Source organism: Anas platyrhynchos, chromosome 2 (genome assembly GCF_047663525.1).
Source record: "Anas platyrhynchos isolate ZD024472 breed Pekin duck chromosome 2, IASCAAS_PekinDuck_T2T, whole genome shotgun sequence".
Classification (NCBI taxonomy): Eukaryota; Metazoa; Chordata; class Aves; order Anseriformes; family Anatidae; genus Anas; species Anas platyrhynchos.
Window position 1 is genome coordinate 61821059 of NC_092588.1, and position 17773 is coordinate 61838831.

Here is a 17773-nt window from a genome sequence, read left to right on the forward strand (position 1 = left end):
TTAGTCAGTGTCTCATTTTCCAGTTGTCAGTAATGGACATACTGTGCTTTAGCTTGTAATGATAAAGCTGAAACCACACTCTCCATGTTTATAGGTCTCTGCTCTTTCCAAGTGACATCTTTGCCAAAGTAGGTCTTTTTCTCTTTTTTTTTTTTTACCTACAGATGAAAAAATATATATATCCATAAGACACTTAGCTGAAACTTATTTTATCTCAAAGAGGTAAAAAGGATTATTGCAAAAAATCCCATAAACATATGATTTAAAAATATTAAAGAAGCATTTGATTTATAAGGAAAATCAAATAGTAATAGTAGTAACAATAATGACGACAACAACAACCTATTCTGCATTGGCTTTGGTCTTTCTGTATCATAAATTCCTTAAATTTCTTTTAGCTGTAGATACGGCTCAGTGAAATATCTTCTGAATCTTCCTGGGTGAGAGAACCCAGCAAATCCAGCCAGAACAATCTGTTTATATACTGGGTATGAGCAATTCAGTGCTGCAGGAACCGAGAATGAGACTGCCTGGTGAAGACTAAGAGAAAACCTCTAGTCTAACATGTTGCCATAAATGACCATCCGAAGGCTTTTCCAGAGAACAATCCATGATTAACAGAGAGCTGAGACAGTGGGTGGTATTTCCAAACCAGAGATGTCACGGTCTCATCTCAAGGGACTCCAGCAACATGCGGTTGATGGGAGAATGCCCTGGAGTCATTACTGAGTCATTACTGGTCATTACTGAGATATGTCACTGCCCTAAATTCTACAAGGAATGAACTGCCTCCAGGTGATGCAAGATTTGGGAGACCTCAAAAGATATAATAAAGTCATTTTTTGCTGTGCCTCCCACTCCCCACTGTCATAGACTGTCAGATATTCCTTGGCTGGAAGCTTTCTATGAACCAGAGTCATTTTGAAGGTCTGCTACCCACCAAATCTCCTTTTCTACCTAATGGCAACACACACAGCTACCATATTTAAGCAAATAGACAGATGCTGTTCTGTGCTTATGCCTCCAAAAAGCAAAGCATATTGAGAAAAAAAAAAAAAATCCAACACCTATTCAAAAAAAAAAAAAAAAAAAAAAAACCAAACCAAAAAAACAATGCCCATGAATTGTCCCCTTTTGTTTTCCCATTAATACACCCATCACAATACGAGTGACTGGGAGGTGATCAAAAGCTCCTGTCTAGAAGACATCTCATGGGAGGGACAACATTCATGTATCAACAGCAGTAGCTACTTAATTCCTGTACCCACAGAAAACTGGAAAAGACTGAGGCATTTCTGTTGGTTCCTCTTGAAAGCCCCTGTTTTGGCAACCAACCAAGTAAGCCTAAGTTGATATATATCAATTCCTTTTTACCTTGCCCCCTCTCTCCTCTCCCTCATCACCAGTTTAATCTGGGAACCAATCAAATGTTTTTCTTAGGCCTGCAAGTCTAATTCTATGTAGTTGGGTAAGGTGTGTTTGTTTTATTTTTTTATTTTTTTCAGTTTAAAATGCCTACTTATGTGTAAAATATGGACCTTATAAAGGTGTCTACATATTAAAGGTAAAACAGAAAAATGAAAGAATGAAGTTTATTATTTTGTACAGTGAAGTGGACGCTCTATATGGCTGATTCTTGAGTTAAATGAGTTTTCCAATAAAATGTTTAGTCTTTCATTGAACAATTATTTTAAATACTTTGCCACCAAGAAAGTAAGGCAGTGTAAGTTTTATGAACATATTTTTTTTTTCCTTTCACGGAAACATTTGCTTGACTGATCCCTTACAGTTCCAGAAACAAATACAAGTGCATTTGCTTAAAATAACAAAACCACACACAATACTTAACTCATTAGGATGATTTAGCAGTGGTTCAGTATTTCTCTTGGCTGAGTGCTCTGGATGAAATCCCACATATACAGTCTTGTATTTTACACCCCTACTTTTATTTCAGGTTATACAGTAATCTCTGTCAGACACCATACCCCAAGTAGTATAAAAAGATAGCTGCTTATGGAATATCCCTGTCAAAAGGGCATGTGCAAAAGAGATTTTTAAAATTAAACTTGTTTAATGCATTATACTTTATGGGTGTTGGAGCAGAGAATTAACTGAGATAGTAATCCCATATTGCCCACCACTTAGAAGATAAACACAGTTGCTGAGCAAAGGCTACATTCACAATGATTTGGCAAAAATTTGTCTCAGTTCTAGAAAATCTACATCAGAGTGTCCTCTTTTCATGATTAACATGTGTAGAAATAAAATCTCTGAAATGAAAATTTAGTTAAATCTCATAAAATATATTAGTACAATCTCTATGAGTATTCCTCTATACCAGACTTTTGTTGGCTTTCCTATTTATATGCCAAAATAATCCTTTGTAAGATTTCTCTTTAAATATCTTGAAGTTGTGCATCTCTGGCTGGTGGCACTCAATCTTAGCATCCCTGCAGTACAAAGGCAGTTGATGATAGCCCAAGTATCATGTATTTAGTGTTGCTCCCCAAGATTTTCTATCTAAAAGTCACCTAATGCAATAGTGTGACCTCATTCTCAGATACCAACTGCTCAAGCCCTGCTCAAGGTACTAATATGTGACTTTGTCTTGGGAAAGGTGACAGAACTTCATCCTTCATCCAAGAGGAACATGTCCCATCCCATCCACTATCCTTCCCCAGATATGTTTCTTGTTGGCTTCATCAGAACTACAGGGGACCTTCTAATTTTTCTGGTCACATTTTATCATCCTTTGATTATTAGACATTACTCCACTTTTGTCCGTTTTGTTATTGTTGTTGTTGGTTCATTTCACTATTTCAATAAATTTAATTTAAAAAATGGCCAAGGATGAGATATGTGTTGAAAATCAATTTATCCTTTTGTCAAAGTAATTTCTAGCTGGGGATGGTAATTTCTTTGTTCAGAGCAGATATAGGCCTATTGTCTTGGCCTTCTAAATTGGTACGCCATACCCCATGCTGCCTGCAAGTATCAGTATGGAGCCATGCACAGTAGATGCTGAATATACTATGTAATGGAGGTGTCCCTGTCTAACAAAAACTCTTTTTTTTTTTTTTTTAATGGAAGAAAAATAATGAGACAACCGCACAGTATTTTAGTCCACGATTCTCTATTTCCTTCCCATAAAAGGTCTCAAAGAAATGCAAAGCACCATTGAAGAGTTCAAAGACATACCTCAGAATGTGACTGCACATTCAAGGCATACTGACATATTCAAGACTGGATAGCTCTATTGGAGAAAAAAAAGAGAGACAGAGAAGAAAGAAAAGGCTCAGCATACAAAATACAATACACAATATCGGGTTCTACTGTGTGAGACTCACTGCATTCATTTTGCTCACTGAGCAAACTGGGTCCCAGAGTATAACACATACAATAAATCTACCCCATTTTCCATAGGAACTGATTTCTAGAGAAGCTAAAAATTACTTGGTGTAAATGATGCAGAGGCTGATGCAGCTGAATTTATAAATTAGGTTGAAAAGTTTGACATGCTGAATTAGATTATACCATATAATGCATCACTAAGTAATTGATATGTACATTATGTGCAAAGAAAGCCCCGCTAACTCAAGTGTAACTTTTTTTTCATTATTGTGTAACTCGGCCATCAGTTCATTGTCAGTTGAACAAATTTTCAAAAGGAGATTTAGTCCTTTATTAGCTGAATAAAAATACAATTTTGTTATATCCCTGTATAAAAAAAAAAAAAAAAAAAAAAAAAAAAAAAAGAGAGAGAGAGAGAGAGAGAGAAGATTTAAAAAAAAAAAAAAAAAAAAAAAAAGAGAAAATAAATAGAAATGTATCAGAACATTTAAAGACGTTTGGGGAGATGATCTTCTGATTTTTAGGGAAGTTTTCCCTATATTCATTCAAGAAATGTAAAAGTCCAGATGAAAGATGTGCAGTACCAGCAGCAATTGGAGAGTTGATTAGGAATGGACAGGAATGGGGAACGTACAATTTCCCCAGTTAAAAGAAAACATCGTAACATAGAGTTCACAGGGAGGTTCTGGGAGCAGAAGAGAAATTTTAAAAATCCTACTGAAAAGACGTCTCAGTTTTATACTAGCTGCTTGGTACACTTCAAGTCTTCCACTGATGATCTGCATTTATTTCAAGGAGATGAGAGCATTTCCCTCTGCAATTACTAGAATATCTGCCCTGATCCAATGCTGATTAAAGCACAAGGTCTTAAATCTCTGTAATCTGTCTGAAATGTTATTAAATATTAGATTTCAGTGTGATTTGTTTTCTTATCACTTTACTTGTAACTTTACTGCCATTCACCGCCAAGAGACCTTGAACTGGAGGCTGCTGCTTTAATCTCAATTTGTTATACTAAAATGCAAAATTAAAGAAAAATGAAGAAAGTTGAATATTACCAAGGAATGTGATTGATAACATTGTGTCATTTTTGAGTTTTAATATTATAAACTGAATTTTATGATACTCTACCCTAATAGTGACATATTTAACATTTTAAGACTGGATATAATAATTTTATGGGGCAAAATGGGTATTGTTAGATTATACAGTAGTACTTTGTCAAATCCTTGTATATTAAATACCAAAACACTATGATAAAATAATGGTAAGAGTCTGAATTTTTCTCACAGAAGTAAGATAATCCGTCCTTATGCCTCATCTCTGCTTTAAGATCTCCTAGAGGTCTCTGGTCAGCGAGAATTGCAGTGTGCAGCATGTGCCACCATACCTTGGTGCAGAGGGGTAATGGACAGTTAGCATTTATGACATCCTGGCTGTTTTAATTTGAAAATGCAAAGTAGGGACATTTTTATATCCTGACAAATTCTACTTTGCTTCCAGGCAATTCCAGTTTGATATATACCCAAAGGACGTATACTAAAGGGAACAGAAATGAGCATGCTTTCAAATAGCACAGGAGCAACCAGGAATGGATTGTTTTGTTTTTCTTTATGTATTTGACCATTTCTCAAAAGAAGCATCCTTTCTTCCATATCACCAGCCAGGCTCAGACTTTCCTACATCCAAGTTATTCTAATGCATTTCTGGCATGCTGCTGATAATGATGCTTGTTGATGTGTATCATATTTTCTTCTGCTGTCTTCTTTCCCCGACCACCGTCTACCTTTCTCTCATCCCACCCTAAAACTCTGGGGATCTTGAATACAGATCTTGAAACACCCAAATCTGTGTTTAGAGTGAGCAACCTCACTAGAGCGCAGTATAATATCAAGCTAATTATAACATTGGTAGGGGTTAGTCATGGTAGAGGATGGTTACCTTCCGGCCTCCTGGATTGAGAACAGGGAATTATTCTCTGCAGTCTGGAACTTAGACCATGGTCAAACCCAAAATAAAACCAAAGAAATCACAATTAATCAGTAGCAGTGTCAGATAGTGTATATATTAAACCGTAGTATGAGATATACAAGTGGCATTAACACACTGCAGGGTACAGACGTACTAAGGAGGATAGCACAGGATTTGTAAATCTGCAGATCAGGGTGCAAAGTGAGCGATTCCACTGTGCTTTGTCTGCCCAAATCACTATTAGCCATCATCCAAGCAACATTCCTCCTAAAGTCTATCCTTAAAGTGCACACAATAAAATGAGGCCACTGAGACTTGTACATGGCTGGCTGTCTCTACTGATTTTAATTCACTAAGTAGCAATGCTGCACAAGGTCACTTTATGTGGAAAAATCCATACTGGTGGAGGCACATGTTAACCTTCCTTTCAGGAGAAAATTGTAGGATTTCAGATAAGGTTTCCTGTGTAGATGAGCAGGTCCTTACAATGAGATAGGTGTTCACAGAAAAGAACGGCAACAAAAAATTTTATACATGTATATAGAGGCTTGAAGAAGCAATGCCACAGATTTTTATTTATGTAGGTCTCTTTGGAGATCTGTAAAGACTGAATTCACAAAAATTCAACAATTCAGACCTGTCAAAAGAAAAGTGTCAAATAATTGAGGTCTGAGGGAATTTTCAAAACTATTACTATAGTAATAGTTTTATACTTTGTATATCCTTAAGTGTGAAAAGACTATCTAGCTATATTTGATGTTCACAAAGGGGTTAATTTTAGAGTTGACCACTCTAGAAAGTGTTACAGTTTTGCCCAACAAGCTCTGGTGCCAGTGATGTAGCACTCCAAGCATGGTAATTTATTGCTTAAGTTTGTCATCTCCTACTGGTGAGACCCAGGGAGGGAGTTCTTTCCTTAAACCCTCTTCAGCAAATGCAAGTTCTTACTAGGTGGGTGCTTTCCTAGCTTGCTCTCAGATTCCCATCCTTGACGAATAACCTAACACCTCCACTGGCTTTATTCTGCTCCCTCCCTGTTTTGTATTTTTTTTGTGCACTTAAACACAGAAAGGGAAACACTTCATTTTAGTCTGTCGGAGACTGAAATGATTTTTTTTTATTGCATTCTAAGTTCTAAAGAATCACAGGACAGGAAAACTTTAGAGTAAAATTTAGGGAAATTCAAGGAAGCTCATTTATAGGAAGAGAAATTATTAGATTAGTTCATTTGTTGTATCCAGTTTAAAGCTACTAAAAATCTCAGCAAGTATTAAGGACAAACTTCACCCAGGATGATCTGAGGAAGCTAAAGTATGTTCTCCCTCCATCCATGGGGGATCCTGGGAAGAAAAGTCACAACTGTCTCCCAAATTCTACCTGCAACATAATTCATCAGACATTAGTTTGAAAAAAGCATCTATAACTCTGCCTACAACATTATCCCAGGACTCTGTACAGAATAGAAAAAAATACTTAGAAGATGCCAGTTTTGTTCAAAGTGAAAGAGAATTCCCTTAAAAAATATTTTCAAAACAGAAATGAACAGCAATAAATATATATATGTATATATATATAAATCTGTCCACATTTATGGATTGAGATGAGAAATAAATAAAAATAAAAATAAAAATAATCTGATCATACTGATCATACTGTACAGTCTTGTAATGCACGGCAAGGAAATGATGTTGGTAAATTTTCTGTTAAGTTTTTGTTTTGGTTTGGTTTGGTTTGGTTTGGCTTTGTTTTGTTTTGTTTTCAGAAAACAAACACCAAAAAAAAAAGGAAAGAAAAGTGGGGGTAGAAAAATGAAGGGAAAAGGAAGCACCAGATACCAGGGCTCTCTCTAATTCCACCTTTGGAGATGCTGGCAAACATAAAGAGATACAACAGTGAGGGAGTGAATGGTTACAGCTATTAGGAGCCACGTATTTCGCATCGGGCTTGCACCCTCCCTGCCCGGCATAAGGGCACTGCAGCAAAAGGAAGAGGACTCTGTGTGCTTACACAGCGGGGTGTGTACACAGCGGGGTGCTCTGCTAGAAGTGACTCTTCCTGACACATCACATCATTGCTGGGACTCAGCTCAACTCTCTATTTTTTTTTTTAATTATTATTTTTTGTAATCCACCTAATACATTAGGTAGACTTCTAGAAAAAAAATCTGATTGCTTTCCAGCCACACTTCAGCAAAAAGCCCAAACAGCCAAGAGGCTGTCCCCGAGCCCTAGTACCCCAGCAATAATTTCAGGGAACATTTTTATGCTATGAGACAGTTGTGGCACAATGCAGTCATGGTGTTTGGACTTGTCAAAACAAACAAACCATGCTCAGTGAAATTTGTTGCACAAAAGAGCTAAACAAATTACGGGGTAGAGGCAAACGTGGCCACACCATCAGCATTCAAGACCTGAAGGAAAGAGTGGAAACTTTCAGGGTCTGAATGCAAGAGTGGGAAAGCTAATTGAGCACAAATGAAAGGATCTATTACGGCTGAAAGAATAAGTGAGAGTACAGGCAGGACAATACTCTCATTTATGATTCAAATATCCACAGATAGCGTGGAGTACAGCTTTAAATACAATTTACAGCCTTGATTACAAATGACTATGTGCATCAACTTGGAAGGAATGCAAAGACCATGAGCAAGAGAAAGAGCCTGCCTTGTCTAAAAGGAAAGAAAAGGGGATAAGTGAAGGCAAAACTCGGCTGGACAGTCAGAAGCAATTGGAATGTGCAGAATTATGAAATAGCGCTTTTAGAAACCTGAAGATGAACTGATTAGTGGGCAAGAAGGCCCACATTTAAAATAACTGAATTGCCCAGTGATAAGATTATAAAGGGAGATTTATGCTAGATGATTGCAGCAAGATCAGGGGAAAAGGGAGTAGCATTCTCTCCCTGTGTCTTCCAAAAGCAAGATATAAAAATATGAATGCGGTAAAAATAATAAGTGCTGGAAATGAAGAGCAAGGACGGGCTCCTATTTTTATGGAAAGCAGCAGCAGCTTTTTCCCTTAACCTACAGGAGACCCAAAACTGGTCTCAAACCACACAAATTATGAATTACTTTCCACCCAAAAGCTGCCTGTATCCTCACTGTACATTTTTGTAATTCTTAAGCTGTGTGTTAAGCAATTTAACATTACTTCTGATAAATTGACTTTTTTTTTTTTCCAAAGATTTTGAAAATTCTAAAAATCTTACAAAATCTCTGGCGTAACTTGGGCTGTGTAGCAAGCAAGTTAGTAACAGCCTCTCATGGATGGACACTTGCACAAAATGTAGTGCACCTTCAGACTGCACAGGTTGTATTTTCTCATGCTTTCTATCCTATATCCACTTCAAGCTCCCAATGATATTACATACCAAAACAGCTAGCAATATTCAGAAAAAAAAAGCCATCATCTCACCACAGGTCACAACTTCCCAATTCTTGCAGAGCCTGCCTGAAATCAGAAACTCACAAAAAGGCAACTGGTGGGAGCTACAGTTTGTCTACAGGGAAGTAGGCACAAGCAGAAGCAAAACAGCTGGCTCAATTTATGACTTGCAGAACATCAGTACCTGAGCGCTCAGCCCTGGGACTGGCTATACGGTAAGGGTGAGGACGCATTTATCTCCAGGTAGCCCTAAAATGCTCTTTCTTCCAGGTGGAAATTGGTCACTCAAAGTGGCCCATGCATCCCTGACTGGTAGGCTTAATTAGCAGCAGAGCACCACATGCTCAGGGCTAAAACCCAAATTTTTGAAGCCTCCATTCCCAGTGTAATGTGGAGCAGCCCCTCAACTAAATAACTTTAAGGAACTATACACTGTAACATCACAAACAGCTCCTGTTGAAGACACATCAGAACTGTTTTCTAAAACTCACAGGTAGTGAGAATGATGAAATGTCAGGAGCTGCCTCCCCTCCCCTAACCGAGAGCCACGTTCTTCATGATTGTGTGCATGGGAGGCTATGGCTGTGCAACGAGAAGGGAAGGGAAGGGAAGGGAAGGGAAGGGAAGGGAAGGGAAGGGAAGGGAAGGGAAGGGAAGGGAAGGGAAGGGAAGGGAAGGGAAGGGAAGGGAAGGGAAGGGAAGGGAAGGGAAGGGAAGGGAAGGGAAGGGAAGGGAAGGGAAGGGAAGGGAAGGGAAGGGAAGGGAAGGGAAGGGAAGGGAAGGGAAGGGAAGGGAAGGGAAGGGAAGGGAAGGGAATGCATCTGGATGACTAATTCAAGTCTATGGAGACCTCATCTGTGAGCCCGAAAAGTAACCACACAAAGGATAAAGCCAAGATCTCCTCTGCTTTCCTCATCACAACCAGTCATTGCAGAGCCAAACAATGCTGGGACGAGTGTGTATATTTTTACTTCTTTTGTAAGGGCTCAGCTGGCACCTTAAGCAAGGCAGTTAACGTGAATAGCCAAGCATAGTACCATTTCCCCACAATTATTCATTTTTAAGGACATTGGTTTTTAAAAAGAAAAGAGAATGAAACTATATGGCATGTGCTCCCAGTCTCAGATTGGGTGTGGAAGAAAATAATGGCCACACACTGTTATACAATTAGGTCTGCCTTGGAAAGGAATTATACTGATGTTTTTCTAAGCAATGCCAGGTGGTTTATTCACCAAATAATGAGACACTAAATGGATCTAAAGATTCTTGGCAACTGGTAAGTGCTTACCTTGGACTCCCTATTCCTGCCTTCAAGAAATGGTTTGCTTTTCCCAAGAGTTTCCTTAAGTAGCTCCTCAGCTGTGATTAAAAACAAATAACAGTGGACTGAAGGTTGGTTAAGTTATACTTGTTTAATGATACAGCTCAGAGAACTGTGAATGCACATGAGATGTCTCTCATTGATTTAGTAAACAGCTTAAGCTATCGGACAACCTTGTTTTCAAAGTCCATAATTCCCTTAAAAAAAAAAAAAAAAAAAAAAAAAAAAACACCTCCTGTTGTGGTTAAATTGATCTATGACCAAAAACCTATTAAAAAAAAAAAATCTACATTTTTAGCAAGAGCAACAAAAGTGTACAATTATTTTTAACTACACTGCAGGGGAAAGAAATTATCCCAAAAGGAGGAGCACTTCTGGGATCACAAGGCAAGGCTCTCCATAGCTCAGCATAGAGAACCATGGGAGACAGGTTCCTGGCTGTCTCTGAAGGCAAGCAAGACAAACAAAGGCCATTTCTCAACAGACTTATGGCAGCCTCCCTGCTCCATATCGACTGTGAAGCAGATCTGCTCCATGGAGTGAGAATAGGGACTTGAGTAGTCCCAATTCCTACACGTCCCCAAGCCCAAGTGCCAGTCAAGGGCAAAGCTGGGCTGGATGGTCTGCAGACACTCCTGTGGTTGTCCTATGTGCTCAGCAAGAGCCCCAGGCCCAGAGAAATGTCATATGAAGCCTTCCATTAATCACCAGGAAACTCGATATATCCCAACCTGGCTGTCCCCTTGCATATCCCACTGCTCTGTGCTCTGTGCTGCGCCATATTTGAAAATTGGAAAGAAAGTGCTCTAGCTCCAAACAAAACTAACCTGGAAATGGTGCACCTCATATATGTGTGTACACAAAGCAACATATTGAATAAACCTAGGGCTGCCAGGGACTGCTGATGTGGGCTTCTTTATTTTCTTTCTTGCTGCATATCTGCATTGGGCACTCATGGAGTAGGGTCGAAGCCAAGGTGGAGTCAAGCACTAGCGCCCAGCAGACAATAGCAGCTGAATGTACTGCAAGAGAAAGACTTCACAGAAATACTTTCATAAATGGCATTTCATAAAGGCCGGCAGATAGTTGATCAATTAGCCAATTAATTTAAATTCTTTCTCTTTGTTAATTTATAGGGCAAGGCACATAATAAAATAAATCAATGATGTAAATAAAAAATGCTGTGAATAATTCTTTGCTTATGGATTCTCTTGCAAATATTTGATATTTAAAATTAGTACTGCTTTGGTCATCTCTGTCCAAAGACCTCTCCTATAGTCATTTCAAGAGATGACTACTCACAGCCAACGATTCAAAATGTCGTTTATGTGAATACAAATGTATACCTATGTAAAATCCTACATCTCAAGTACATCTGTTTAAGAGTCATTTTCTAGAACGTTCTGCATAACACTAAACATGCTGAGCATTGCAAGGCTTCTCAAGAAGAGCCAATTACAATGCTCAAATTAATAGTTGAAGAAAATCTCGAAGCAATGGCTCTGTTGTCATTTAAATATGTGACTACTGTCTTTATAATGTGCAAAGCATTACTACCATTTATATATGCTCCGAGTGATATATCACCAATCTGAACTTAGAGTTTCCCCTTCCTTTCTTCTGGGTTCATAACCTTGCTGTATTATCTTCCATAACTCTATAGCTTGCTAATGCATAATTCAAGCCTCTCTTATTGACAAAAAGTGGCAGAAAGAAAGAATATTTCAATGACACTTTCCCACGTAGATAGTATTGCTTTTACTTCAACTGTTATCATTTCCATATTAAAGCCAAATCTTTTAAGGTATATTAAGTATCATTTTCCTTGCTTCCTTGCAATCAATTCACTGGGACAACTATACCTGTTTACCTCCATCTTCCAAGAATACTGAATTGCAACTTTTTTTTTTTTATTATTTTTCAAGATGGGTTTCTTGCTAAAAGAACAAACTTTGGTTAAAACATGATGAGTTAATGTATAACATTAGCTGCATGCTGATCTCTTGATTTAACTAGAGCTTGGCTTCAGAACTGGTGTCACTGTTTCCTCAGATGTGTGTAGGCATCAGGATCATTGTGTGATCATTCTTCAGTCCTTGTTTTAATTCCTTCCCTTAGCAAAGTAAGCATGGAAATAGGGATAGTTTGAATTTCCGTGCGTCACTGACTAGAGGTCAACTTTGTCAATCTATCCTCACATACAGCTATACAATATGCAAAAATTCCACTTGTGCTGGTGCAGTTGCTTCAAATGCACACAGGAGGGAAGAAGAAAGTTTGACCTTTTTCCACATTGGAGAAGGATGGTGAGAACACCAACGGCTTTTAGTCTCTACCTTGCATTCTTCCAACAGTACCAAACGTGACAAAGACTTGTAGTCAGGCAGAATAATTAGAAACAACCATTAAAGGCTCTACAGAAACAGTGAAGTGTCAAAATGGGCAGGTTAAGATTGGTGAGCTCTTGTGCCTCCACAGACCCTCAGCTCGATATCCTCTTGTTAGAGCATCTTTAGGATATATAAAAGGGACATAACACCTTTCTTTACAGACTGCTGTAGGGCAGGGGGCAGCTAGAGAGAGAGCCTTTGCAGGGAGAGAGCTTCATCACATCCTTTGTGTATTCCCTGTTGTCTGAGGCTCGACATACTGTGCAAGGACCTGTGAGACTCCCCCACAGCTATCCTGCAAGTCCATACATTTACCTGAGCTATGAAATCCTTCTCTCTCCCATCCAAACTGCCCTTTTAGGCAGCCTGGACTCAGTCCAAAGCCAGACTGCCTACAGCTCCCAGCCGCCCTTGTGACAAGCAATGTCCATGACCCAGCCAGCATTGTTTGTTTGCTATCTTGGTTGCAGTAAGAGCAGAAACTAAGGGCAGACTGAATGAAACCAGATGTGCCAGGGCCCATCCACATGGCTGGTAACGCCTCTAGAGCACTGCACGCAACCCCTATGCATTGCAGTTCGCTTCTCAAAGCAGCAAGACGTTTGCCTTGAAGGCAGCTTAAAGGCACTCAAGCAGGAAAGTAAGGTGGGCAGAAGGTGGGTTTGCCCTCAAGCCCAGCTCAGTCACTTCTGCACGGCAGCCTACATACAGCTATACAGTGCCTGGCACAGACAGACACCTACCTAACAGGCCTTTTATCTAATAATGGAAAGTGCAATCTTACAAAAAAAATAATATTCTGCCAAATGTAGTAAGAATATTCATCAGAGGGGTCACTGCAAGGCACCTGTACTCCCTGGAGCCACATCTACCAAACCAGCTTCAGTGCCACTGTGGCCAAATCAAAAATTAAGCAGGTTTACAGCCATGATGCTTCTTCCCATGCCACCTAATTCCTGCAAGTTCAAATTCCTGAAGCACTGCAGCTCTTGCTACAACCAAAATAATTCTCTAAACTTATGAGCTTGTCTTCTTCTAAAAGCTCACAAAGTCTTAATAAAGACTCACTTTCGGCAAAATACTTAGAAAATACAACCCAGGAAGCAAAATTCAAGCGGGTTTAATGGTGTCTCCAGCTGTGTCTCATTTTAAAGTCACTGTTTATTTAACAGAACCAATGCAAAGAAGAAAGAACCCAGTTACCAAATAATTTAGTGTCGTGCTCAGAAAAAGTAGCAGTTTAGGACAGCAGCACTGCTGCTGCTTGAACTATTCCCCTTCTCCTCACCTCACCTTAAAAGCCACCTAATTTCTCACATCTTGTGCTCATGAAGGAGAAAAAAAGTAAAAATGACTTCAGTAACTTTGCAGGGAATTCCTTAGATGTTCCTAACCCTGAATTCACTAAAACTTCCAGCAGCAGTGTAGGAAATGGAGTAGACCGTAAACAGTGTGCTGGGAGGTAAATCATCAGCATCTCCCGCAGCAGGTGAAAAGCCTATGTCATTTCTGACACTTGCTCACTATCTGTCCTTCCTGCTACCCTGAACACTGTAACTGGCAAATTGCTTTGTCAAACATCACGTACAACGCTGAGCAAAGAAACAGATCTATAAAATCATCCATCAGATTATCCTCAGCAATAACAAATGGTGAATTCACTGGAATTTCCCTTGGGTCTGCTTGGATTTAACCCTAGCGCTGCGGTCAGCCTAGCTCAGGAAGTTCCCACAGGCTTCCTGCATGTCACTCCTGCCCATGAATGACCTCCAGATAAACACTAGGGAGCCCTTACGCTTGCAGACGGTGAAGACAAACTTGCCAAGAGCCTCTCCAGAAATCACTGGCCAAAGTCTCAGTCTTCACACCCATGTGCCCAGGGAGACCTGGCACGTGTCCCCAGCTCAGGTACTGGGGGCCACTGGCTCCTGTCAAAGCAAGGATGGCGAACAACCAGGAACCAAGCACCGAAGCAAATTTCCACATAATCCCTCCTTCTAATTAGCAAATTTTCACAAGTCCTCCACTGCAAAGGGCCCCAGAGCCTTTCCAGTAGGCCTGCCACTCCAAGGTACATAAAAAGTGCTTTAATACTGCATCTGCGCCAGGCTTCCTTCAGACTGACTCCGCAATAATGCGCTCCAGGTATGCTCTACTTGAAAAGAAAAATAAAAGAGGAAGAAAACAATAATTCCCATATTTGCAGCAGGTTTTTGAGCCTTATTTGGAGCACAGCCACACAACTGCTCTGCCATTTGGCAGTGGGAGGGAAGGAGAGGAAACCCCTGGCAGAAGGGACAAGACTCTCAGCAAGCCCCTGACGTGGGTTCATTGTCGACAGAAAGTTCCCACTGCTCCTCTGGAAGCGTCACCTCCTCCATCATGCAAGCAGCCACGTATGGCTGTGCTCTCTTTGTGGGAAGGAGAGGAACGTGTGAAAAAGGCAAGGCTGGGGAAGCAGCAGGCAGCAAAGCAGGCACTGTTTAACAGTCCTGTATCACGGCAGTCTCCTAGGCAAGCTGACTGAAGCGACCTCCCATCCCTGGCTCCCTCCTGGAAGAGCACACCTAGTTTTCCTGCAGAAATCAGCACTGCTCTCCTGAAAGCTCACGCTAAAAGCAGGAAAAGATGGAGTTTGTGACCTACCGTCATGGAGGGATATTCCTAGCAGAAGCATGTTTTCCGGAACACCACTCCAGTACTCTGTTGGGAAGCCACGGGTCTCAGGAAGCAGCAGCGGTTCCTTAATTGTCCCAGGCAAGGCACAACATAGCTGTGTCCCAGAAAAGAAAGCTGGATCCTGGCAGTAAAATGAACTGCAGGGACAGTGCCCCTTTCCTTTTATATCATACCAGAACAAAGAATACTTAGAATATATATATACATATATATATATATTTTTTTTCTATTATATCACACCAGAACAAAGAACACACTTAGAATATATATATATATATATTTATTTATTTATTTTTTTCCTCTTGGAAAAAATCTTCTAAGATCCCTGTAATACTTAGGACGATGATGATGAAATAAGCCACAGATTTTCACTTACAGAAGGGGAACATGGGCACTTCACATTTTCTAAACTCTTGAAAGTAACTCACCTTTGTAGATAACGCTGATGACATAGGAACAAACAAATCAAGCCATCCATACCAATCTTACATGCACCAGAACTGAAGTTTGTGATAGAAAGGATTTCAAAGAGAGCCAAGTGTTTGAAGACATCTTAATATTGGGTACTTTTTATTAGCTTTGAGCATCCCCAGCTCTTCTATCTAGCATACTATGAGGCATCTTTAAATATGTTATGTTAGAGAATGCTATTTGAATGTACCCTCTAGCATCCTCAAAGGATTGCTGCAGTTCAGCATCTGCTTAAAACACTATGCCTTCTTGCCTTCCTTTTTTTCCATTTTTTTTTTTTTTTTTCTCATTCTGCTTGAGGCTAGTCAGAGTCTGCTTGTTTCTTGAAAAGAGCAATATGCTTTTCAAAACCCCCTGGGTATTGCACCCTTCAGTCCAGCCTCAACTACTCATAATTATATTCCTAACTGTGGTTCGCCTACCAGTCAAGAGAATAAAGACCCAAAAAGGCATTCCCTTATTTTCTGTCATTCAAGCTCACACCACAAAAGTTTTGCAGAATGATTCATTGAGTTGAAATTTTGTTATTAATTTCTGAAGCTCCATATCCACAACTCTTATTTCTCACACTGTTAACTGCAACATTTTTGGCAACCTTTGCACACTGAAGACTTCGGTGATTCTCCTATGAACCTCTTGTTGCACTCCTGGCTCCTCCTTAGTCCCACCCTCAGTTTTAGCCTTTCTCAGATTTTGCCTTCCATCTACTTGAACTTCAGAGGGTCATAAGTTAGCCCCCTACTTTCACATGCCTTCTCCATCTCTTTTTCCCATAGCCTTGTACGCAACATCCACTTCAATATTCAAACCCACAAAGCTGGGTCATGCTCATGTTCTTGATACCTTACCCCAAGCTAAAATCAAATGATCTTGATTTGTGCCTGCTTCCTACTCCTGACATGACATCCTTTCCCATCCCTCTCAGTGGGAGAAGTGCCCCTCATTTTATCAAGTAATAGGTGATCAATTTGGGAACAATACTTGTTTAAAGCACCATAATTGTCCAAACAGTTTTGGTTGGTTGGTTTTTCTCCCATCTATGCTTTGCCCTTTGTCCACCAGCCTCCAGCTAATGGCAACTTCAGATGGGAGATTAGGGTTGGGTTTTTCTTTTTTTATCCCCAAAATAGCACAAATGAAGATCAAGAAAAATAAATATAGATGACACTCTAAAAAAATTGTAATGATTACATCCTATCTTGAGACAGCTAAGGTTGTCAATAGATGGTTAAAATGCTTCTCAACAATGCCAGCATGCCCACAGCCCCAAAGAAAGCATCTAACAGAGGAGTACACCTATGCTTTCAATGATTTTTCAATTGTTATATGCCCGTAGCTGTTCCAGAAGCAATCATAATATAGAATTAATGAAAAACTAAATTTGAAGGATTTTTTAAAAATTTATATTAACATATTCCCTTTCCTTTTAGTTTCTCTCCAAATGTTGGGTTAAGTACACACGTGTTTACCTCCAAGATCCAAGTGAATCCACGAAAGCTTTGCATCAGAGCATTGGATTGCACTGAAATATGTGACTGTCTGACAACTTTGTACAACTCAGCGCTTTGTATGAAACTGCTGGCTTAAAGTTCTGGCTTGCAGAATGAGCGGGAAATTTGATTTGACATAAAATGCAACCTTTCCTCCTTCTAACCCAACATACTTTATATAGAAGAAAACTAATATAGTCACCTCTTGCTTCGTTCCAGGTCTTCTACCGTGGATTGATTGTTGAAGCAGAAATCCTAAAATGTGCCAATGAATTCTAGCAATTCTGTTGGAGCTGCTGAGGTATACTCTAAGTAGCTTAACACAGGAGTACAGCAAGGAAAGAAAATGAAAAAACCCTACTGACTTGGTCAAGAACCCATGAAGTATGAAACCAGGCAAACAGGAGGATGCCTTCTCGTTAGAAGGACGTGATTTCATACAGTGGTTCAAAATATCATACATACTCTGAAGTATCCAGCATGCCAAACAGATGTACGCTCCAAGACACACAGCACCAGGAGAAGGCAACATGTTTAGAGGTCATCCTGAACCCACAAGATGTCAAAGCCTGGAAATCACTCAAGTAACAGATTTTGAACCAACAGTTAATAGCAGAAGAGGGTTTTTTTTGCACTAATGGAAGATGCTATCTTCCCGAGGATGATTGTCTTAACTAGCTGTTTGCATGTAAGCAGTCTTCTAGAGTATGGGGGTGG